We start from the raw sequence: 27,258 nt of genomic DNA, 5'->3' as shown, positions 1-27,258 counted from the left end.
TTTAGAGTTTTAGTATTGTTATAGCTGGCTTTTTAAGTTGTTTGTCGAATAAAAATATTTGCTTTATTTATCTACTGTCTCTGCCTCATCAGTCTCAAACCTGTGCCCTTACATATTGATTTGCATCATCCTGGTTTATTTTGTTTTTCATATCCTGGGGTACAAGTCTCCAGGTGGTGTTGGTCCTAAGTTAGTTTCCTCCCCCCTTATCTTTATTTCCCCCTGTTATTTAACTTTAAAAACTCCACTCCTCGCCACACTTGCATCAGGTGTGCTTGAGACCACACCTGATTTGCAAATGTCTCTTAGGAATTCTTCTATTTAGGGGGTTGAATATTTTTGAGACTGCAGTAGTCATTGAAAGTAGGATTTGGTGTTGAATTTGGATAAAAATCCATATATAATATTATACTATCTATCTATATCTATCTATATCTATCTATCTATCGATCGATATATCGATCGATGATATATCGATGATATATCGATGATCGATCATCGATCGATCATATATCGATCGATCGATGATATATCGATCGATGATATATCGATCGATCGATCGCAGGATAGATATATAGATCTATATCGATATATATAGATATATATCAATATTTAACCATTTAAACTGTTGTGTAATTTGTTTATTGCAAACACCTGAAAAATTTTAAATTTTGACACTAAACCTAAAATGCAATGGGGGTTGAATAATTTTGATTGCAACTGTACATATAGTTTCTGCTGCTGGAGGGTCTTCGCAGGTAATGTCATCAATATTTCCCTCATTAAAAACATAATTCACCTGCTATTGCTCAGAATGATATTTGTATATGACCCGTCCCACCTGATCTACACATCAGTATTACACACAGAGGGACGCACAGCCTCCTCCTCTGTCATGGTGCTACTGTGGCAGTATGGTTGTTTTTGTGTTCTGTTCTCCGTACCTGCTTATCCCCCCTCCTTTTCTCCCTCACCTACTCCTTCTCCTGTGTGTGTCTGTGGGCGTGGCAGCAACAGTGGCACACCTGTCCCAGATCATCTCATTACCCTCTGGCTTTATCTACCTGGTCTCTCCACCACTTCGGCGCTAGATTATTACATCCCATATGGTAACTGTAGTGCTGCGATTGAGTGTTCTCTATACACAAACACAGTATTTTGTGTTTTCTGTATTTTCGCTTTGCGCTAATGCCCTTGTTCTTTGGCTGCAGAAATCGCCAACGCCGTTCTGCACTACTTCCAGTTTGCTCTCCTGTGTTCCTCACAGTGTGGTCTTTTCCTCCCCATTACCCTCCGGAAATCGGTTTGTGAAATAAAATCCTTTATTCACTGACTTCCTGTCTCTGATATCTGCATTTGGGTCCTAAGAAAAAAAAAAACACCTTTGCATCCTCCTCAATTAAATATCAGTATACAGTATTTTTTCATATGCAGTCAAACATGGTTTTTGATGAGACAGATGATTATGAAATGGTGGCGACAGAGGGTCCAGCAGCCACGAACCACAGAGATGACTCTGATTGGTTTAATTTATGTTCTGGCCAAAACACACCCAGAGTCTGACTACAACCCCTTTTGCACTGTGCGCCTTACTTTGCACCCACATAATCCACCTTTTAAGGGAAAAAAGGAGTTAGACACACCCTAAACACACTTGCACCATGCGCTTTAGACCAAGAGCTATTGATTGTTTAATTAGGATCCATAGTCTTTTCGACATCCTGATAGGTCTCTCATTCTGCATTATTTCCCTGTTCATTGGCAGCTATTGCCTTGCACTGTCATCTTACACAGCAGGACTTAACCACTTTGTATCACCTGAACAAATTTTTGCATGTATGCAGATCCGTTCAGTACTTCATGGAGAAGTTCATCAACAATGTTGTCATATAATGTAGTAAAAAATGCAATCTGAATGGCACTTTGTTTCTTTCACAGTGTATTTGCAGTTACAGACTAGGAGACAGGGTTGCTGCTGGGTTTGTTTAAAACGGCAAATTCCCTGAAATTGTAATACCTCAATTGAATCTCCAAATTATCCTAACAGCTAACTGTTATGTTTGATCCTTAATGAATAGTGAAGCATGTTTCATTACAGCTTTTACAGACTCACAACTCTGAACCTATTAAGTGAAGTCATGTCCTATCCCCTTCATCATTATATCAGTTCTAGTGGGCTACACTGACTGGCCACCACATGACTTTTATTGAAAGGCTAATATCACTACAGTGATAAATGGCTCCAGCACTACTTTAGATGGCCTGGCTGGTGGCTCATTTGGAAGAGAAGCTGCATACAAAGTTCAATCCCATCTGTCTCCAACAGAGTTAAGAGTCAATGCCAGTGCCACAAACACTCATCCATGACATTTGCAGTCAGCTCTGAGACACAAATCATCCTGTGGGGAGTCTTATAATTAGGAGTGTTTTGCATGATTTAATCGATCAACAGAGAAAAACACAAGAAATATCCACAAGGTATTAATTACTGGTCTCCACAATTTTCTGTTGCCATATCCACAATTCACTCAAGTGGGACACATTTAGACTCATAGTATCCCCCACCAAAATGAAACATGAATGAGCATCCAAGGTGGTCCCAGCTTCTAACTATGCCCAGAGCCAATGCCATAGGCAAGGCGTTCCTCTGGCTCCTTTCTATACAGCATACCTCCAGCCAAGAACCAGTGCCTTTTCAAGTGTGTTACACAAAGTGGAAATGTTGAATACGAGGGAGGAAGGAGGACTGCACAAACACAGATACATGAATCAAAGGCCTGTTGGCATCAGGGGAGGGGAATACACACACCTTAATCAAGACAAGCTCGTATATTTTATTCATCATCTATTTATTATTGAGTATGCTAATAAATAATTCACCAATTTCTCTTTTCCTACCTGTAAGTTAGGTCTTCGTGCACAACATCTTGAGGGTACTTCATTCACATTCTTTTTTTTTTTTCCCCAAAGTGTCATTGTTAACATTAACTCAACTCTCTTATTTCCCTCAGGGGATTTTTGATTCATAATTCAATCGTTATTTCCTCCAAGGTGACAGAGGACTTCCACCAGTAAGCATTTTGCTTTGATAATGTAATTAGCCATTAAAAAGACACATTTTAAAGGTGACACAATCTGTCTGTGTCAGACTTCATCACATCCACCCTTATATAGATTATCAGTGTAATCACAGGTGGTACAGTGGCATTGGGGCTTTCAATCAGCAGGCTGTAGTAAAGAGTGTCATCAGGTGGTCATCTCCGTCCTGAGTTGCTCTTGGAACACATGAGAAGTAAATAAACAGTGCGGCTGGCCAAGCAGGCTGCCAGAGATAGTTTAATTAAAACTGTGACATTGTATCATAAAAACCAGAAAACTAATTGTGATGAATAAGTATAATGTAATTATCAGCCAGGTTATAAATAGCTTTAATTTCATGCTTTGCGGAAAATGAAATGGAAATAGCGTGGTGTGTGTGTGTGTGTGTGAGAGAGAGAGAGAGAGTGAATGAGTGAAAAGGTAGTTTACTGAGCCTGTCGCTACCCTCTGCCAGCGTCAAGGGACAGGAGCCAAATCCAATTTCTCCTCTCAGGTCACATGTCTGTCCACTCAGCCATCCTTCAAATTTGTCTTGATCTGTCACCCTCCTCATCATCATACTCACTGCAACATTATCCAATGTGACTTGAGAGAATCCAGGACAGCCAAGAAACCACCTGGCAAGGCCAAATGGTTCTTAAAGTTTGTCACCTTCTCTTCTGTTTACACACTCACACCAAGGCACAAACATTCCAGAGTACTAACTGAAATTAAATCCTGAATGATCTGAAGAAATACAGTGAGCTGAGACTGCAAGTAATGAGTATAGTCATCAAAGGCCATTTCACTTATGCTAAAGGGTTTGGAGAGCCTGAACAGTTTCTCTTCAAGTCTTTCCGAGTCTACCAAAAAAAATGAGAGCTAGAATGGAGTTGCATACACTGTAACAAGTTTCTGTAGTTTTCACAGCATTAATGTAGAATGAAATAGGCTAATGCTTAGTGTAGAACCTGTTTACAGCATGTTGCTGTAAATCTGCAAAGCATCATGGTCAAAATTCATTGATGGGTGAATTACACTGTAAATTTTAACTTAACCTTGAGTCATAATGCAGTAATTTTTTCTGCCTTTGCTGAAGATTTATTTTTGCATTTCAACATGGATATTTTCTAGTCTAATGTTAACAGTTAAAGAATTTATGAGTCTAAGCTGTAATAGAAATGGATCGCCAGGTAGCATCCATTTCCATGCTCCATCTGCATGATCAGTTTGAGCATCTAATTGGATGGCAATTAAAAACATTCTTATTTTCCCCATTATTATAATATCCAAAAACATATCATTACTGTTATAATGTCTGCAATAAAAACTGATGCTTGGTAAGCTGTCTAGCTAGTGAGTGTGTGATTTTATAATGTCACTTATCAGTGAGATTTCACTAGCTCAATCATATATATTTTTGTGCATTTTAGAGTTAGTGTTGCTAACTGTTTTGGATCAACTGTGAATTTTCTTGAGATTGGTCTTTGTGGTTGTTGCTAAAGTAATCCAGCGAGCTGATCAGTTGTATATTGTACATGGTACTTTATTATTTCTGCTACTTGTTTTTGCCTTAAAATTGACCAGCTTGGATATTTTTCAAACACAGCAGCGAGTTCTGTCAAAAAGTAGGTGGGATGCCCTCGGCCCCTATGAAAGGGTTGTACCAACATCAGCTGTGGTGGCAGAAACTATAAGGAACATCCATATTATGTATACAATACTGTGATTTTTAAGGCAAGAAATAAACAAAAAGGTCAACAACAATGTGTGGGAGTAAGCTGGGTCTTTGAAGTATCCTCAGTCAACCTGCTTTGAATTAATGACCACAGACCTGAAAGGGGAACAATTTTGCTGCCAATGCAGGGAAATAATAAAGCAGCATATACAATTGCAAGGCTTTTACATAAGGTTGTTAATTCCATTTTATTAACATTCAAAATTAGTGCTGACACTAATCAAATGCAACAAGAAGCTCAGTACAAGCACTGGCTTCTTTTCTGTACCATCCGTATTAAACTTTGTGCTAAAATCTCTTATCTTATACATGGTTGCAACATTAACAATGGCTGGCAATGAAATCAACAGCGTATCTGTTGCTGACTCTGTCTGACAATGGTTAGTTTTTATAGTTTTTGACGGGTTTCTGGTCGCGTCACACTGGAATGCCCCTCAGCCCACTGGGGCAATGTGATTGTGATTTTGGGCTATATAAATAAAATTGATTTGATTTTGTTTTTGACACCCTTCATTTGCATAAAGTAGCCAGATTTCAACTTTATGCAAATGAGGAGCAGGCAACATAGCACCCCATCTCTCAAACACAATGCTACACTAACAGCTTGCATTGCACGCCTGCTTGCATTGACAATGAATGGTAATGGTATGCTATATATACATTATATTAGTGTTGAAAAGTGGCTGTAAATTCACAACAACTGTTTACAGTGGAAAAAAAGGTCCACCTGTCAAACAACCAAAAAAAAATATTTATATGATTTTAAAAATGTAATTTTAGCCTCTTTACCCTCACCTCCTTGAATGTTAAGTGCTTCTTCAAGATGAGCTGTGCTGTAGATGGAAATTTCACCAACAACTTTAAAGAGGTTGATCAAACTGTAATAGTTTGCAGGTATCACTTAATTAATTGAGAGTTTTAAGAATGTTTAAGAAACTACAGAAACAACCGTTGTAAAAACGAATACATTTTATGTGACTGCAGTAATAAGTTTCTAATTTCCTTTACATGAAATGTGCAATGCTAAAGCTGTGTAACAAAAAATAACTCACTGCATTTCGTTCAGTCATCAGACAAATGAGCAGCTCCATAACCAACAGCAAGAGAAAAGGCTGAGATGAAAGCAGCACAAACAGCATTGCTGATTTGCTTGTGGGGAGGATGGAATTTATGAAGAAGGTTCACAGGTGTGAGAGGTGAAAACCCAGCCGCCTGAGAGCCTAATGATCGGAGGGAGCCTTGAAGTAGTCCTTGGGGAGCCCCAATAAAGGCAAGCAGGAGAGGACTACACCAAGAAAAGACATGGTGGTCACACTGAGCCAAGAAGAGTTTTCCTTTCAATAATGCAGGAGCTGATAAGGTTTGATCATTGGAAAGGAAGGCAAGAATGGTCTGAGCTTGCAGAGAAATACGCTCAGTGTTATAATTGTAATAGTTTTCTCACTTTTGTCTGGTTGCTATGATATACATATATAATTCAATTAGCTGAATGATTGCAGTGATTAAACTTATACTAACAAATACTTCAAGTGTAAGTCCTTTGCTTAATGTCTAATTTGCCTCATTGCATCTGAATTTTGTTCATGATAATGCGGAAGACTATTCAGAACGTGTCAAAGTGTAATTAAAAGCCAAAACCTAGGTCACAGTCATTCATTCATGGCTGCTTTTAAGAAAGTTATTTGAAAGAGTGCTCGGTTAAAGTGAAGGTCTAAGCATCAGTATCAGTGTTTAATAGAAATACTTTCAATGAGAAACATATAGCAGAGAATTCTATGCTTAGGGGGTGATAAACAGGGCTGGGGAAAAATACTTACTAAAATACTTTTATAGGGCAAATGAAAGGTGAGGCTTAATTATACCTGCACTAATGTCTACAAATAATAAAGACTGAATAAGCTCAGGCCACACTTAATGGTGAAGGACAAAGTCAGGTTGTTTTGTGAGGAGCAATCATAAAATGAAATTCCAGGTGTCCATTAAAATGAACCAGCTTATACATATACAGCTCTGGAATAAATTAAGAGATCACTGCAAATTTTTCTGAAATCAGCATCTCTACATGTATGACAGCCATTCCATTCCAGTGTCTGTTGAATTCCAACACAAGCACACCTCATTCTACTTAATGAGGTACTGATTAGGTGATCACCTGTACCCAAATCTTATTTAACAAGGAAAAGTATAAAAACCACTGCTGTGGTCATCACTATCCTCTTGCAATAGAACCAGCTGGATGGCAAAAACAGTACTAGTAGTACCTCAAAAGTAACTGGAATCAAAAAATAACTATTGACCATGCCAAAAGAGTTGAAAAGAAAAGTTTTGAGTGAGGAAAAGAAGGGTTCAATTCTGGCTTTACTGGCAGAGGGATACAGTGAGCGTCAGGTTGCTTCCATCCTTAAAATTTCTAAGACGGTGGTTCATAAGAACAAGGTCAAGCAGCAGACATTGGGGACAACCAGGCTACAGACCAGCAGAGGGCTAAAACGAGTCTCCACTGACCGGGATGACCGTCAACTAATTCAAATGTCACTCAGCAAACAAAGTTGAGCTGCTTGAATTTTTGCGCCAGGAGTGGCATAAAGTCACCCAACAGCAATGTGAACGACTGGTGGAGAGCATGCCAAGACACATGAAAGCTGTGATTGACAATCAGGGTTATTCCACCAAATATTGATTTCTGAACTCTTTCCAAGTTAAAACATTAGTATTGTGTTGTTTATAAATGAATATGAACTTGTTGTCTTTGTTTCATTTGAAGTCTGAAAACACTGCATCTTCATTATTTTGACCATTTGTCATTTTCTGCAAATAAATGCTCTAAATGACAATATTTTTATTTGGAATTTGGGAGAAATGTTGTCAGTAGTTGATAGAATAAAGCAAAACTGTTCATTTTACTCAAACACATACCTATAAATAGTCACATCATCGAGGCGGGTGTAACTGTATGTCCCAACTCCCAAAAGCTTGTTGGTGATGAGAATGTCTCTAAAAATGGCTATTCCCTGGTTATTTTTATTTCAGCACAAAACTATACTTTTATTTTCTCTTTCTGCTGGCCTGCAATTTGCGTTTTATTGTGTCATCTTAATTTACCCTGAAGTGTCATGCTGATAGGAGCAGAACAGATGGAAATCTAGGATCTAGGAAAATTCATCATGAAAAATGCATCCGACACCTGTGTAATTTGCCTAATCATCTTTTCCTAATAAGCTCCCCCATTAATTATGCACGACTTCCACAATGCAATCAAGATAAAAGTAAATCTGATGACTTAATACCCTTCAAAATAATTATCCCCTCCTCCCATTTCACAGTGCCTCCCTTATCCCACCAGCCCACACCCATCTCTGGGACAGCTTTCCTTTTGATATCTTTCTCCCTGTCGCCTCCAGGATTTTAATTGGGATTAGAGAACAGAAAATATCAAATGTGGCCTGTTGTCTGCTTCTCTGCAAAGTAAGGCTGACTTCAAACCCCAGCTTTTTTTGGTAACCACAAACATGCTCCTGCCTTTTTTTATTTTGCACTTTATTAACTTTAAAAGTCTGCATTAAATTATTTGTCCTCTTCTTCTGTTATTGCATTGCATAGTAAATGTCCGATGTAATGATATTCTGTTGGTGGTGGTACTTCTATTGACATTACAGATCTGTCCATTTACATACAGAGTAAACCATCCTTAAAAACACCAGTAATTATGTATGTATCATACTTACAGATTTACTTTAAGTTAGGATCTGTGATTTGCTAAGTTGGTTATCACTTGTAAATCTCAAAATGCTTCTGCTGGCTGCAGACTGTGTAACTTTTCTGGCTTTTCTGGTGTTTTTGTGGCTGTTCATATAGTTGTGGCATTTATAGTAACGGAGGTGTTTTTTATGCATTTACTACAGTAGACTAAAAAGCTAAGAGAGCTGTTCTTCTGGCCCACTTCAAGCATTGCTTGAACCTGTGGCATGGGCTTGTTTGCTTGGATGCTATGAATCATGAAGTACACTGCCTAGCCAAAAGAAAAAGTCACCACCTGGATTTAACTAAGCAAACAGGTAAGAGCCTTCCATTGGATAATTACTGCAGTGATTAATATGTTTCAGCTGGCAACAAGTTATTGAACCCTAACTGATGCAGTGAGGAGCTTCTCATTTCTTAAACAACCATGTAGGAAGATGTATCCTGTGGTCCTGGAAAAGATGTTACTCTGTTTCAGAAGGGTCAAATTATTGGCCTGCATCAAGTAAGGAAAACAACTAAGGAGATTACTAAAACTACTAAAATTGGGTTAAGAATGGTCCCACGCATTATTAAAACCTGGAAGGATAGTGGTGAGCCATCATCTTCGAGGAAGAAATGTGGTCAGAAAATAATCTTGATTGATCGTGATCGGAGATCACTTAAACATTTGGTGAAATCAAATGGTAAAAAATCAACAATAGAACTCACGGTTGTGTTTAATAGTGAAAGTAAGAGCACAATGTGAAGAGAACTCAAGGGATTGGGACTAAACAGCTGTGTAGCCTTAAGAAAACCACTTATCAGTGAAGCTAATCAAAAAAAAAGGCTTCAATTTGCTAGGGAGCATAAAGATTGGACTCTGGATCAATGGAAATAGGTCATGTGGTCTGATGAGTCCAGATTTACCCTGTTCCAGAGTCATGGGCGCATCATGGTTAGAAGAGAGGCGTATGAAGTGATGCACCCATCATGCCTAATGCCTACTGTACAAGCCTGTGGGGGCAGTGTTAGGAACTGGGGTTGCTTCAGTTGGTCAGGTCTAATTCAGCAACGTTATGTGCCCAAAAAATGAGGTCAGCTGACTGCCTAAATATACTGCAGGTGTTTTGGATTAAGAGCAGTGGACTTTGAGTCTTTCGACCATCCAACATGGCCGTTTGGACTGCCCCAGGGAGGAAGAGAGTTGGAATAAGATGGAATGTGCTAATCCAGCTTTTGGTTTGTTCAGACAATTTGGAAATACGCAGTAACGAACCATAGCAGTGCCAAATTGCAGCTAAACGAGCCGACCGTCGCAGAGTGGCTGTGCTGTGGCTGCGCGCGGCACTCAGAGATGACATCATCCAGGTCAGAGGTTAGTAGGTCAACCTACAGACCCCGGATGTTGATAACAGGCAACTCCCAACTCAGAGGGGAATAGCACTAGTGTATCATAACAAAATATTGGTGAAATGAACTAGTTTCGCAGCAGATAATGCGTTATATAGAGGCTGCGCTTCGGTGCCCCAATCACTCGCATTATATGGATATACGCAGCACTCCACTGGATCTAATTTCGTCCGAACGACTCCAAATGACACCAAAGTTATCTGGGTGAGTAAATGATCGTATTTTATGCTAGAAATAAGGTCCAGGTTGTAAAAAACGGCAATTCCCCTTTAAGGCTGCTCCTGGCTAATGTCTGGTCGCAGAAAAAGAAAATGGACAAAATGGGGCTCAGGCTGGCCAAACAACGTGAAATTATGGACTGTTGTGCCGACAGAGACCTGTCGCCACAAAATCTTGGATCAAGCTGTTGCACTCGGACCATGTTCTGAGCTGACAGACTGGATGAGGCAAGGTGGACTAACATTGCTGCTTGGTGCTCACACACAAAGTTGCAGTGTTTCCCTGATGTCAGACTTTTGATATGAAGATGCCGACCACATTATCATGACCATCTTGTTGCTGCTGACCCTGATGCAGATTCAAAAGATGCACTACATAATGATGTATATTTGTATATAAATAACTGTATATATGTTCTGTAATTTGTGTAGCATGAAGGTGTTTACACATTTTTATTTCGTTATGCAACCCTGTGTTGTATAATGATGAATAAATTACCTTGTACCTTGTCTTAACTGGGACAAAAATTGGTCCCAGCATTTTTTTTCATTTTATTTTTGGCCTATATATGGCTTTATTGATAGGACAGCTTCAGAGATGACAGGAAACAGGGTGAGAGAGAGTGATTGTGTTTGTGTTGTTATTTGTTATGTTCTGTCCGAATGTTTGGACAAGTTATGTTTTAATGCTTTGGCAACATTGTTGTAAAAACTTTCATGCTAATAAAGCTCCTCTGAATTTGAAAATTTGAATTTGAGTGGGGGGGGTGACACGCAGCAAAGGGCCTCAGGTCAGACTCAAACCTGGGACCGCTGCAGCGAGGACAAAGCCTCTGTACATGGGATGCCTGCTCTACCAACTGAGCTACTGGGTGCCCTGGCCCCAGCCCCAGTCCCACAGTCGGTGGATATACTGATATACTTTGAGAGACAATACCGCAAAATTTGGTTTCCTTTTTGATATCAAGTAATACAGGGCCAGAATCACCAATGTTGATAGAGATACTTTTTTTAAAAGTATCTGCATCAATGCATTATCATAGGCTAAATCTGACCAGTAAATGATTTCAGTTATAAATGAAGACAATTTTTGTGCAATATTTTTTCGTTGCTACTGACTGTCCTCCAAGCCAGGTTTCCAGTCCAAGAGGTAGCGAGAAGAGGTAGTGTATGATGGGCTTTAAGGCTGGTGTCTGACCTATAATTAAAGACAGTATATTTAAGTATATCACCAGGAGAACCATGTTGCCTTGTATAGGACCCAGCAGATCTCTCTGATCAGTTGAATCCATATATTCTGAAATCCTGTGATTAAAAGTCTGCTCTAAAGGAATGTCTATCATAATTTGGAAAAGTTACCAAGTTAACAACACAAGCCAGTATGACAAGCACCTATAACCCACCCACATGGAGATCTAGTTTAGAGTGGCTAGCAACATTTTCACACTTATGAATGAGAAATCACAGTCATACAATTTCACACAGAATTTTTTGTACATTTTTTTGGGTGGTTATAACTGGGTGGTTTTAACTAAATGACTCACTTACTGTAGGCACAATTTACTGCTCGGGACCAGGCTATATTACCAACTGGGAAAACCAGAAGAAGCACACCTCCTGTGGCCCCATCTGGAAAGCATTTGTTTTACTGTCAGTTGGCTAGAGGTAAATAAAGTATGATTGAAAAGCATCGCTAAATCAATATTAAACTGCAATGCTACAAACCTAATTGAGCTAATTCACTTATTTTATGTATGTAGATGGATGTCAATCAAATGTCTATGTATTCAGTACAAAGCTGGTTAGCTTAGTTTAGTATATTGTAATTGGAAGCGCGAATAATTCGCCTCAAGTTCAGTCTGAACACATCATAAGCCTGTGGTAAAAACAGACCTTATTTCGGGCATATAACCAAAAATCAATTAAAAAACCTCAAAGTCTTTGAGACAAGGGAACTGGATGTGCAAAAATGCTCACTGATTTCTGGGTTTTATGACTACAAACTACATCACTCTATGGCTACTGCATAGAAGTTTACAGCCTCAGTTATTAATAAACACAAAGATACATAAGCTCCAGCATAACAACTTTTATCATCATCTCAAACAACAGTAACAGCTCCCGTAAAGAAACCACATCCATGGCAAAGAAAAGTGACATAAAAAGAAGCAAAACAAGAGTACATTTTGCTGGGGCTTTCCAACGCTGGAGACAGCTCTGGATTAGTAGAAAGATATACTCTCAATATTTCTTTAGACTGGTTACATCTAATGTTAGCTGTTAATGAAACATACCTTTAATGTAACTAATGACAACACAAACTGTAAAAGTTACTGTCATGTGATTGTTTTCTTGTTACTGTGATGTTGCTAAAACTGAGCTAAGTAAGCTATAATGTAAACTTGTACACAATGGAAACAAGTGAAGATCATAAGATAGCAGATAGGTATGTCTTATAAACGCAACAACAAGAAGTATTCCCAACCGAAGGATTAGAAGAAGTGCTTGTATTTGTCTCTTTTATTGAGATTTTTGTGCTGGTGTCAACACGGAGTGTTGGAGTGTTTTATTATGAAAATTAACCAGATGTTATGTTGTTGTTTTGATGTCTGACTTCCTGTCTGCTATGTGCTGAATTCGCCTGAATTGCCACGTCGTGCTCCGGCATCCGGCAGAAATAGAAGTGAAGTCCTGCGTATCTGCTCTGGAAGGATCCGGACTGCTGGAGCTGGGACGGAGCAGATATGCAATGCAGCGGAGCCAGTGGAAGTAAACACATAGACTAGAGTGAAACCTATCAGCTCTGCTGCCGTGGTGGAGCCGTGGTGGAGCCGTGATGGAGCGGAGCCAGACCGGACATGTATCTGGTGGAATCTAGGGGTGACAGTTAAACAGATCCTTCACTCATCAATTAAAAGAGAAATGACCCGCAAAGCAACGTCACAGGACCAAACAACAGTAATGTGGTAACTGGTAGTGTCTTTCCTCCCGCGACATAGGGAATGACCATGTTGTTACGTTTTCTTTTCTCCTCCTCTCTGTCTGCTCTGGATCTTTTAGAGGTTTTGAAAAAGGTCCAGTTTGGGTAGCCACGGGTTTTATGTTCTCCCCTGATGTGCTTCTGTTCCTTCTCCTTCTCCTCTGACTTAGTGGGCACGGTCTCAGCCCGATGGTTTAGGGTTCTGATGACCCCCACCTTGTGTTCTAGTGGGTGATGAGAGTCGAACAGCAAGTATCGATCTGTGTGTAGGTTTTCTGTGCACCTCAGTGTTGAGGCTTCTGTCTTCTTCAGTGTGTACTGCACAGTCCAAGAAGGGCAGACTGTCTCCTCTGACATCTTCCTGTGTGAACTTGATATTATTGTCCACAGCATTTATATGTTCTGTGAAGGCTTCCACTTCCTTTCTCTGATTTTGACCCAGGTGTCATCCACATATCTGAACCAGTGGCTAGGAGACGTTCCTGTGAAGGTAATCAATGCTCTGCTCTCAACTTCCATGTAGAGGTTGGCCACTATTGGGGACACCGGGGAGCCCATGGCACAGCTGTGCTTCTGTCTGTAGAAACCTTCACTGTACTGGAAGTAGGTGGTCGTCAGACAGAGATCAAGAAAGGCACAAATGTAGTCTGGGGTGAAGTTGGTTCTGCTGGACAGAGTGCTGTCCTGAAGCAGGCGTTTCTTCACCATATTCACCACTTCTTGAGTGGAACTGCATGTAAAAAGTGGTGTGACATCATAAGAAACCATTGTTTCGTCTGGGTCCAGTGTTATTTCTCTCACCTTGTTGGCGAAATCCTGTGAGTTTTTGATGTGGTGTTGAGTGTTATTGACTAAAGGAGCTAGGATACTGGCTAAGTGCTTGGATATGTTATAGGTTACTGAGTTGATGCTGCTGATGATGGGTCTGAGTGGTGCTCCTTCCTTGTGTATCCTGGGGAGTCCATAGCTACATGGGATTGCTTCCCTGGGGTACAGTCGGTAATATAATGGCCTGTCAATGGTGTCATGGTAATTTCTTCAGAACAGAGGACTAAACACAGGAGAGAGTAGTCATTTCTCTCTTCAAGCACTTGCAAGTAGACGCTTCAACCATCAACATGAAATACTCTGGCTGAAGGCCCACACCATTAGTTCATACATCACCACTCTTGACAGAAATCTCCAAGCCAATAATAAGACAAGGGTTGGTAACATAAGAAACACGAAAACAACTTTGTTCAGGAATAACTTCTTAGCTCTGTCCATATTGTTTACCTCCATGTTCTTGAAGCAACGCTGATGTCATATAGCCATTCTTTTCATCAACAGTCTGTGTAAATGGTTTAGTCATGTCTGGTAATCCCAAAGTCGGTGTCGGTTGTAAAGCTATTTTTAACAACAAAAGCTTTTTCAGCTTCCTCAGTCCAAGTCACCTTCTGATGTGCGGTCAAACCCTTACTATGCACAATACTAGATAGTGGAGCCTCCATTTCAGCATAATGAGGGATCCACTGTCTACAATATGACGTCATACCTAAAAGGGACAAAACTTGCTTTTTAGTTACTGGTTTAGCAATCTTTTGGATAGCAGCTATACATTTGGGAGAGAGAGATTTGCCCTCTGCTGTGATCACATTGAACCCATTGTAATTTTTTAAGACTAACTTTGTGACAATTGTCGGCTAAATGTCGCATCGATACTTTTGTATCTGTTTCACAGGCCTGCTTTGACGGAGAACAAATCATTAAATCATCCACATTCTGCAATATCGTACTTCTGCCGGGTAATATAAGACTTTCCAAATTATCTCTTAACGGCACATTATAAATTGCCAGACTCTCACAAAAACTCATCGGGAGACTAGTCCAGGTCCAAGTTTTCCCTTTAAAAGAAAACGCAAACCAGTACTGTGAATCTTTATGCACCAGTATACTGAAGAACGCGTGAAAACCATGTACTCAACGGTGGAACTTGTGACAATATAGTATGTGCATTAGGGACATTTGGTGCTCGAGCATGCACTGCTGAATGTACTGCCTGCAGGTCTTAAACAAATCTTCATTCCTCTGGCTGGTCAGCATCTCTAGTCTTCCTAATTGGAAACAATAATGTTAGCTTTTAACAATGCTTCATGTTATACTGGTTACACTGCTTCTGGCTTTGATTTATATTGTTCTTTACAAGGGCGGAAAGAAGATTTTGACATCACTTCAATGGGTGCCACCCCTTTTATTAGTCCCACATCATATTTACTTGTTGCCCACAATGTGTGTGGAATATCAACTAGTTCCAATCTAATCTAATCTAATCTAATCTAATGTCAGACATGTCTGTACAAAAATGTGTGTATGTTTCTCTGGCACCAATTGTATACTTCTCTAAGCATGAAAATGTGTTTGACAGCGATGCTTTTAAGCATTGAGATCTGAACAATAGAAGACATCCAATATGTCTGTTACCCTATGGAGGACTAAAAGTGCCATAAATAAATAAATAAATACACCATTAAATAATTAATTAAATGTGTCATTAATTCATTAAAATTGGAATTAAATACATGCATGTGTTAATTATTTCATGGTCCTGTGTTGCAGTGCTTCATGAATTTATTTTATCTGTCAAACTCGCCCATCAAAGTCTGATTGGTTACCCTGCACATCAAGTCAAGGCAAATTGATTCCAGATAATGGATTGATGCAATCAAACAAAACTTTATTGGCAACCGCTAAAAATCAAGTGGAAGGCTCAGTCCCCTGCTAGCCCCAATGTTGATACAGCGTGCGAGGTGCAGGACGAAATTTCAAAAACTTGCCCGGAGCTGCTGAGAGAAGCAGCAAATTTCAAAGAAATTCAAAGCTCTGAGCAGAACTCCTCTGGCTCCGGCAGCTCAGTTACAGCAGATACCTGCCGCTCCATCACGTATACCTGTCCAAGGTAAGCTAATTAATTTAATGTTAGCCAGGTGTGCTACTAATCAATGACTCGGGACACAGGTGTGGGTTAAATTAGATAACAATTTGGAGTAGGATCGAAAATGTATTTGTATGCAATAGGCTCATTATGTTTCATGTGTAATACGTTCATTGTTAACAGAGGGAGCATAACACTAGTTCGCTAATCGGCAAAATAGTGTTAGCTGGCAGCAACATCCCAAGATAGAAGTTGAGGCACACTGTCTGTTGTTTGGCTGACCACAAGGCGGATAAAGTTCCAAGCGTACTGCTTAAAGCAGACCTTCTTACTTCAGGACTTGGAGAGCAAAAAGTGACATTTTCAGGTCAGAATAAAACTAGGAATTTACCAAAACCAAAAAAAGTTTGTACTGTCTGTGGCTTGTTGCAATTATTTGCAGTTCTACTCGGCATTTCTTTTTATAGTCATAAGTATTTCCATATGTTCATATTTGACTCAAATTTGATTTTAATAGTGTGAATAATAGTTATCACGGTCTTATTTGCTTAGTTTTAGGTGAGTCAATATGAGTTATGTCTTTTTTTCTTCTTTTTTTTAATATACTTTATTTTTAAAGTCACCACGTGTTTGTACATTCACATGTACACATGAAAAAGAAAGCACATAACAGCAACAACAACATAAACAGCATAACCACATAATAAAAGAAAAAAAATTACAACAAACAAATAGGATAATCACAGCTACAACAAACACATTATGCTTAAATTAATTGTAGTAGGTTGACCACTTGGCCCATTTTATCTCATATAATTTGAGGTTGCCCCTCATTTTATATGTTATATACTCCATTTGATGTACCTGTCGAATGGTGTTGCTCCATTTTTCTATTGTGGGCGGGGTTTTCTGAAGCCAGTGTCTGGTGATTTGTTTTAGAGCAGTTATACGCAGCACCCTAAGCAAATAGTTATCATTTTCCTCGTGAGGTGTGTCTATGGTCCTTCCTAGCAACATATAGTATGTATTTAGTTGAACAGCACATCTTAAAATGTGACTGATTTCTTTCTGTACCTTTTTCCAGAATATAAACGGGACATGACCAGAATATAAGTTGAACATTAGAGTAGGATTCGCCACATTCCCTCCAGCAGCTTGATGATATTTTATTATTATATTTAGCTTGCTGCACCGGTGTTATAAAGTATCGTGATTGTATTTTCCATTCATATTCTCTTCAATATGGCGATACAGTAGTTGTATGAACGTTCTGATTCATTTCCTTCCAGCTTTCCTCTGATATGCCTATATTCAATTCTTCTTCCCATTTCAATTTTGCCTTTGTATCTTGATGCTTACAGTTATTTTCCAAAATGGTATATACAGCCGAGATTTGATGTGGGATTTTAGTTTTATCATAATTCTTTATCAAAAATTGCACCAGTGGATGTAAGTCTCTGCTGGTCTTGTTTTTTATTTCACTATTTTGGATATAACTTCTTATTTGTAAATATCGGAAGAAGTGGGAATGCGGCAAATGATACTCTTTGCTTAAAGATTCAAATGGTATTATTCCCTTCTCATTTAAACACTGTCCAAAAATGGTCAATCCCTTTTGTGCCCAAATGTCAAAGGCTTCATCAGTTTTGTTAGGCATGAATTCGGGGTCTTCTTTTATCTCTCTCAGAGCCAATAAGTCTTTCTTTATTTCAACAGCGTTTTTGATTCTAGCCCATATTTCTAAGTGATATATTATCTTTTACTGGTACTTTTCGTTGGTATTCTGTACAAAAAGGAATCGTTTTTATTGGACAATGACACATAAACATCTCTATTGTTCTCCACTTTGCTTCTGAGTTATGATTCAACCAAGTGCGTATGTGCTGCATTTGCACTGCCATATAATAGTGCTTCAAGTTTGGAAGAGCAAGGCCCCCCCTTTCTCTTTGGCCACTTTCAAGGTCTTCATTTTAACTCTGGGTTTCTTATCATCCCATATAAATTTACCAATCATTGTATCCCAGGTTTTGAAAGTGTTTGCAGATATATATAGTGGTATTGTCTGGAATAAAAATAAGAAGCGGGGGAGTACATTCATTCTAATTGCATCTATTCTTCTACCCAAGGACCATATGGCTAATTTCCACTTATTCATATCCTGTCTAACATGTGCTTCCAAGCCTTTGTAATTCAACTGGTACAGTAATTTGTTATTCTCTGGTAGCACAGTTCCCAGGTATTTAATTCTATCCCTGTCCCACTGCCATAGGTAGTTACTCTTCACCTCTCTGCTTACTGGGGCTCCTAGAGCCATTGCTTCACACGTCTGTATATTTAATTTATATCCTGACACATTACTATAGTTATCAATAACCTGCACAAGAGCTGGTAGTGATTTTTCTAGGTTTGTGAGATATAAAACCACGTCGTCAGCATATAGAGCCAGTTTATGAGATTGCTCTGCTACTTTCACACCCTCAATTTCATTAGTTGCTCTAATACATACTGCCAGGGGTTCAATGCAAATTGCAAAGATTAGAGGGGATAGGGGATCTCCCTGTCTTGTTCCCCGTTGTAATTCGAAACTGTCAGAGAGAGTCCCATTTACTCTGATCTGTGTTTTTGAACTACTATACATAGCCTGAAGCCATTTGATAAAGGTGTCATGAAAACCAAATTTGCTACAGGTTTCAAATATAAAAGGCCATGACACCCTGTTGAAGGCCTTTTCGGCATCTAGGGTAAGAATCAGCGTTTGGATGTTCATTTTCTTTGAGAAGTCTATTATATTCAATGTTCGTCTTACGTTATCTGACAAATATCTATCTGTATCATTAATATCTAAATAATTTTTGATGACTGATTTTATTTAAGTCTTGAAGTCATCTATTTGTAGCAGAGTTGTTTAACCTCCATATCCTCTGACCTTTCTCTAAATCAAGGTTTAATTTTAAAGATATCAAAGCATGATCAGACAATGTAATTTCACTTATGTGGTATTCTGCAACCATTGATATGTGGTTCCTAAACATGAAAAAGTAATCTAGCCTTGTGCCTAGCCTAGTGACTCCTTGACTTTCCAATACAATCATTTCAACAACCTTTTTAGTTAAGTCTGGACCTTCTTTGGGAGGATTGTAAACATTCATAAATGAAACCATTACTTGTTCGATCGTTCCCACAACCATTACATATCTGCCTTCTTTATCAGCAATTAGTTTCTTCAATGTGAAACCTATTTGAGGCATTATTAAGACTGCAACCCCTCTTCTGCAGGATTTATGTGAAGAGTAATATACCTGGGCATTTGTAAGTTTCTTAAGCTTTTCATGTTCTGATTTCACTAGATGTGTCTCTTGTAGAAAAATTATATCTCCCTTTTCTTTTTTAAGCTTCACTAATAGTTTCTTACGCTTAATTGGGTTGTTGATACCATTCACATGATATGTCATTCACTTCTTTTTTTTTTACAGGGAATGAAAACGATCCCATGGTTATAACAAATAAACTGATGGAAGTGTTTCCAAAGCTCCAAGAAGGGGGAGTCTTTGAATTTCTAAAAATTGTAGGATCTACTCGCAGTCGAAATCTTGCATTGCTTCCGTGTCCCAGCACTGGATACACCCTTGCCTATCTGAAAGATCTACATATGTCCACTTCAGCAGGATCTACCCTTAGATTGCTCACATCATGCTTCTGGTCCAGTCATCCCCTGCATCACTTGTTAGAAGGAAGTTCCCTTTTCAGAGATTAAGCTGCACTGATTGAGCTGCAATGGGTATGTACTTCCTAAAGAAATGCAAGGGTAGCATATTCATTTTTCTTTGGGAAAATCTCTCTAATAGAGTGTTGTGCACACAAATAAAGGAGTATGACCATAATTTCAATTTCGTTAACTTCAAGGACACCCATGCAGGAATCAGAAAGAGAACAAGAGGGAGGCCGAAGTGAAGAAAATGATAGAGTGACAGCCCCAGTTAGTGAGAGTGTTACAGTGAGGCCTGAAACATCAGCTGAGAGTGCAGTAGTACCAGCAGTGATTGACAACAAGGAATTGGATCACAAAGAAACAGACAATGGTTTGTGTCATCACAATAGGGTTGCTATAAGATCGTGTGTAACATAAACTCAGTCAATAGAAAAATAACACCTGCAAGATATAATTAGATAGATAAGATAATATAATTAAACAAAATAACATGCAACTGGGTTATATATTCTAACTGTGAAAAACATTTCGTTTTTGTTCAGAATGCTGTTTTGCTGTTTTTATGTCAGCTCAGTTTTGTAACAGATTCTGAAGATGTTGGGTCTCTCATGTTTGTCAGTGACATGGACATAACTTTAATCCTCTTCTGTAGACTGAGAGGATATATGCAGGTAACATGCCAACTCACAACATGTCTCTCTGGAATAGATAACTTTATTATTGTTGTTGTCTAGAATGGAAGCTTCTTAAAGAACCAGCTCAAGCTGCCAAAGTTTTCAAAGAGAATCAGCATCTGGGAAACCACTGAGAATGAAGATGGATGTAAGGGACTCTGAAGAGGACAGGGAACGGGAACTTCTCTTATTCTATAAACAGCAGCAAGAATGGGCATGTCCACTTCATTGTACCCTTGTTGGTAAGTAATATAGAGTTTGTAATATGAATGAATCAGTAAAGTTTATACCACTCAAGTATCTTATATAGAATTGTTAAATGGGAGAATGGGATCCAAAAAATTACATAATTGATGACCACAAATGAAATGCACAATATCCTCCTGTTATCTGGAATAGTCAATATTAAGGATGCTATTCTAGAATTACAGCCAATAGAATATTGACTATTTTTTTCCTTGCTTGTTAAATGTTACCTAATCCAGTTACGTGTATTAGTCAGCCACCGTTTTTCCACTGTTATTATCAATATTTTATTTCAGGTGATGTTGCAATTGGGGAGGGAGTGATGCTTTTTAAGTCTTTTACCATTTTGAAGGTTAATATGATGTAATTTTTAAATGTATTTCAGCGGTTAATTTTTGTGACTTTATCCCCTGCTCTCTTTGTACTTTACAGGAGGAATGGGCTGAACACTGCCATTTGAGGGTGAACCTGACCATCTTGTTCCAGCAGCATCAGAGGTGCTTATTGAAAGCAACCTCTTCCGGGTTGCAGGAAAGATGTTGGCCCACAGCTTTCTGCAAGCCGGCCCCCATGTCACAGGATTAAGTCCTGCTGTAATTTATGTACTGTTCAATGGGGACCCTGAAACGGCAACTGTTGTTACAGTACTTTTATGGTCTTGATTTTAGCTTGAACATGAAGAACTTACACCAGAACAGAAGGACATAGTTTCAGATCTTTGCATGCCTTGGGATCTCCCGGCAGTCACCAAATAAATGGGAGATGGCTACATAACAAACTTCTAATCCATGCAGTGGGTTCCTGCTAGTTAAGTGATAGAATTCATTGCTGTAATTGATGAAATTATAGAAAATGTTGTGAACCCTGGCTTGTTATGTCAACACTGACAGAGATGGAAAACATGGAAAACATTAAAAATGATATTTAGTCTTTGCCCATAGTCATGTTAAAGTTCTTAAAAACCAGTGTTTAATGCATATACAGTATAAGTACTACAATATTTCTCACTCCTGCAAGTGTTGATAGAACAGTGGCATATTTAACAAAACCCCAATTTCACAAATGTTGACACAGTAGGAACAATTATTATAAAAACAAAATGTAATCTGTCATATATAGTTTATATAGTGGAACTAATGTTGCCACAGCAACAGTAACATTGTAACACAGAGCAGTTAATGTGTTGTTTGCCTTGGTTACGGAGACGTCTTTCCTATGTCGGTATATTTGGATGTTTGCGCTGTCATTAAAGTAAATATAAACGGATCAAGCCAACCCTCAATCATTTTACATGGTGTCAGAAGTAGTTCAACGAACGATCAAGAGATAAAGTAAGAAGACAAATGGCAAGAAGAAAAGAAATGGCTAAGTTTAACCCTCCGGAGAACGTTTGACAAGCCAACGGAGTGGCCTGAGTGGAAGCACAAGTGAGCTGCCTGATTTACGCCATGGGCAACGAGGCAGAAAACATTTTTAAGTCATTCACGTTTGCTCAAGAGGAGGACCGCAATGACTTTGTCATTGTTATGGGGAAGTTTAACGACTACTTTTTTCCGAGGAGGAATATTATCCATGGCATGTTTTTACCAACGGGTCCAACGGCTGGGTGAAAAGACAGAATGTTTCATCAGAGCCCTGTACGATCTCTCAGAGCACTGCGAGTTTGGAGCAACTCGAGAGGAAAATATCCACGACTGCATCGTCGCCGGGATAATGGATAAAGAGCTCTCCCGCAGGCTGCAGCTGATGGCAGACCTGACGCTGACGCACACAATACAGACCGTCAGACAGTCAGAGGAGGTTGCGGCACAAGTGAGTCTGCAAGGAGACACTGCGGGATCAGTACAGGAGGTGCAGTTTAAACGTAAAAGCACGAACTGGAAACCACAACAGTGACAACAAGGCAAGCCAAAGGACAGAAAATGGGGGGGAAATGAGAAGAAATGTGGCAAATGTGGGAAAACACAGCATAATAGAGATGAAAAGTGCCCTGCAGAAAGAGCTACCTGCCACAACTGTCACAGAATGGGACACTGGGCCAGAGTATGTCGCAGCAGGTCAGTGAATGAGGTCACAGAGACTGAGAGAGCTGAGCAGACCTCTTATTTCCTGGGTTCAGTGTGTGATGCTAATGAGAAAAGTGAACAGTGGACTGTGCAACTACAAGTGGATTCCTCTCCAGTAGAATTTAAGATTGACATGGGAGCTGATGTCACTGTCATAAGTGAGGGCACATTTCACACACTCACCCCTGAGAGAACACTGGACCCACCTGACATTCCTCTGGACAGCCCTGGAGGTGAGCTGCTGTGTCTGGGCCGCTTTAATGCAACAGCCAGTCACAAAGGTAAAGATTATCCTTTTACAGCCTACGTAGTACGTGGACGCAGAGTCAACAATCTCCTCCGCCGGGCCCTGTCAGTAAGGATGAACCTGGTGAGGCGAGTAGATGAGTTGAAATGCATCACCAGCCATCTAACCCACAGTGAGCATGGTACTCTAAAAACTGAACCAGTCAAAATCCAGTTAAGAGATGATGCTGTACCATATGCTGTGTACACTGCACGCCGTGTGCCCTTTCCCATGTTACAGAAAGTGAAAGTGGAAATACAGAGGATGGAGAAGGATGGTGTCATCGAGCGGGTGACACAACCTACTGAATGGTGCGCTCCTATGGTACCGGTCCTGAAGAAGAACACAGGCACAGCCCGAATCTGCGTTGACCTGACAAAACTAAATAAGTCAGTCAAAAGAGAACGCTACATCCTACCTACCTCAGACGAGATAACAGCCAAGCTGAGCGGTGCAACTGTGTTTTCTTCCCTTGATGCTCCAGTGGATTCTGGCAGATCCCTCTGCATCCAGACAGCTGCAAGCTGACAACATTTATAACACCATTTGGCAGATACTGTTTCAAAAGATTACCTTTCGGCAAGTGCACCGGAGATCTTCCAGCAGAAGATGCTGGAGACTCTAGAAGGACTGGAAGGCGTGGCAGTCTTCATGGATGACATCCTAATCTATTGGACCTCGATGGAGCAACATGATGCCCGACTCGAGAAGGTGCTGCAGCGTGTTGAGTTGGCAGGGTTGAAACTCAACAAGGAGAAATGCTCCCTTAGGCAGAGCCAGCTACGCTTCCTGGGTCGTCTCATCGACCAGTCAGGGGTCAGACCGGACCCTGACAAAGTGGAGGCCATACACCAGCTGCCACCGCCTGAAAATGTGCAGGAGCTAAAAAGAGTCCTCGGCATGGTGAATTACCTGGGGAGGTTCGTCCCAGCCCTTGCAGCGGTGGGACAGCCGTTGTATGAGCTGCTAAAGAGTAAGAACATCTGGACCTGGGGACACTCGCAGAAGTCAGCTTTTGAGGACATTAAAAGAATGCTGACAAAAGCACCTGTTCTACCTACAGCTGTATCTGCAGACGCCAGTAGTTATGGACTGGGAGCTGTGCTGCTTCAGCTCCACGGAGAAGAGTGGAGGCCAGTAGCCTACTGCTCCAGACGTCTCTCAGAAGCTGAAACACGCTATGCCCAGATAGAGAAGGAGTGTCTGGCTGGCGTGTGGGCTTGTGAAAAGTTTGACAAGTATCTGTGTGGCCTAGATGAATTCAGGCTTGAGACTGATCACAAGCCATTGGTGCCACTCATCAACAGCCAGAGCCTCGATAATGTTCCCTTGAGATGTCAGCGTCTCTTAATGCGGCTTCTGAGGTACAAACCAGTTGCTGTATATGTTCCAGGAAAAACTCTCCTCGTCGCTGATGCCTTGTCCCGAAGCCCACAAACTTACACAAAAGAAGAGACTGACACACATAGCGAGTTGGAGTGTTATGTAGCTTCGGTGGTACAAGGAATCCCAGCATCTCCAAGCAGGATGGAAAGCATCAAAATGGCCACTGCAGCTGACAGTGAGCTGCAGTCTGTCATCAAATTCATAAGAAGCGGATGGCCAGAATACAGTGGAAATGTTCCACCAAATGTCAGAGCATACATGAAGGTGAAAAATGAGCTATCAGAGGCTGATGGTTTGCTCATATGTGGAAGCAGGGTCGTCATTCCACTGTCACAGAGAGCCGACATCCTACAGAAAATACATGATGGACATCAGGGGCTAACAAAGTGTAGAGACAGAGCAAAATCTTCGGTTTGGTGGCCAAGACTCTCTGCAGAACTCAAGAACACAGTGATGTCATGCCACTCATGCCAAGAGCAAAAGCGGGCCCAACAAAAAGAGCCACTCATCTCTACACCTCTGCCTGACCGTCCATGGAAAAGAATAGCTCTTGACCTCTGTGAGCACAACAAAAACAACTACCTAGTAATATCAGATTATTACTCACGGTTCCTCGAAGTGCTGCACCTATCATCCATTACAAGTGCTCAAGTCATTCAGAGACTTAAAGCAACCTTTGCAAGGTTTGGGATCCTGGATGAGGTGGTGAGTGACAATGGTCCTCACTTCTCCAGTGCAGAATTCCAGGAGCTGGCAAGACAGCTGGACTTCAAGCACATTACGTCTAGTCCTCACCATCCTCAGGGAAACGGTCATGCGGAGAGAGCAGTACAGACTGCAAAGAGAATCCTCCGACAAGAAGACCCAGTAATAGCCCTCATGTGCTACAGATCAACTCCCTGTGCCACCACAGGAGTCAGTCCAGCAGAATTGTTAATGGGGAGAAAGATCAGAACAACACTCCCCACATTAGAGAAGAATCTTCGACCTAAATGGCCCAACAGAAAGACCGTTAAACAGACAGATGCTGGTGAGAAGGCAAAACAAGCTTTCTACTGCAATCGTAGACATGGAGCCAGACCTCTTCCACCACTACGACCTGGAGACACAGTCTTCACCAAGTTGGATCAGGAAAAGGCCTGGGTGACACCAGCAGTCGTTTCAAAAGAGTGTGTGACTCCAAGGTCATACCTCATCAACACACCACAAGGAGCAGTGTTGCGGCAGAACCGCCGCCATCTCCGGGCAGATCTATCTTCACAACCTGCCCAAGACACCCTACTTTCATTAGCTGAGAGTACAGGAGTGATTTCCCAGCCAGCAAGTGTTATCACTCCAGAGACTGTTTCTTCTAGTCCGAAGGAAGTCACAAGCCACACACACACCCCTGCCAAACATCAGGACAGTATCAAACCAGAGCTGGACGACTGTGCAGACCAGTCAACAGGCTAGTCCTGTTGTAGGAACACATGCCTGTGTTCCTTTCTCTTTGTTGCTGAGGCCCTGTTTTTCTTGTTAACTCCTTTCATCTGGATGAAGACTATTCACAGGAAGAAGGCGCCACCTTATCTCCTGGCAGAGAGGACAGTGTTTTTCTTCAACCATAAAGACTTCAGATGAGGACACTCTTAATTAATTTACAACCTAAAGCCTCTGAATGAACTTTCTCTCCCCTCCAAACAGATAAATTCTTCCCTCACAGGTCAGTCTGAGTGAGCATGGAGTCAACTTCTCTCTCTGTCCATCAGGAGTGACGAACTAATTGGTCATCAGAAGGTGTCAACAGAGTCTTTACATGTGCAAATTAAGTAACACGTCTAATGGCTCTCTCCCCCTCTGTCTCTCTCTTTCTTTCTACCTATGTCTCTCTCTTCCTCTCTAATTTCTAATCCACACATTAAGCGGGATTTATGGTTCTGCGTCGATTGTGCGCCTAGGCGTCGGCGAACATGATCGCCGTGATTTTTCATTTATAGTAGTGCGGCGGTGTCTATGCATCACGTGGTAATTCACCGCCACAACGCTAGGGGGCGCTGAGTAACGAAACCGCATGAATTCGTACCTGGAGTGTTTACTCTCCGGTTACGCCAGAAGCGGGGAGTGAACACGCCTGGTCTCTGGTAAACAGTACATTGAACAATGGCGACTGAGCGAGAGAGAGGCGCGCGTCAAGTGACGCAGATGTTCGGCGTAGGGGTCTGCGTCGACGGCGTAGCTACGGCGTAGGTACGCCGTCGACCTGACGCAGAACCATAAATCCCGCTTTAGAGTGAGAGGACACTGGAAACCTTTTCCCACTTGTTATTGTGATACTCCCATGTCTGTTATTTACGACACATCTGGTCTCACTATCTGTGGGACATTCCACCCAAATGGTCTCTGTGTTCCTCCAGATTTCAGACCATTTCTAATTAACCATTAAGTCAGGATCTCACCCTCTTAATTCCAACAAATTAAGAGTCAGTAAGAGAAGTTCATAAAACTGATCTTTCTCCCGTTTCTCTGTGGTGAAATTTGACAGAAATCAAGTTTAATGTTTAAATGTGTATTGTGTTTGGTGGAACCACAGTACCCTCCAGTAGTGAGTCCAGGTACAAAGGGATTAGACTGTCGGGAGATCTTTTGTCTAATACGTTTTTCCTGATTACTAGTAAAAGTCTCTAATATGTTTTTTTCGTTATCAAGTATTAAGCTAGAACTAGAAGAAATGCGTATAAGTGATCAATTCTATCAGTTCTACTGTATCTTTAAGTGTTTTCATTTTTTGATCCAGTGTTAATTTCTTTTAAATGTTCAGCGAATTTAATCAGGTCATATTATTTCATTGTTAGATAAA

This window comes from Pagrus major, chromosome 14 (genome assembly GCF_040436345.1).
Source record: "Pagrus major chromosome 14, Pma_NU_1.0".
NCBI lineage: Eukaryota > Metazoa > Chordata > Actinopteri > Spariformes > Sparidae > Pagrus > Pagrus major.
This window is presented reverse-complemented; position numbering follows the sequence as displayed.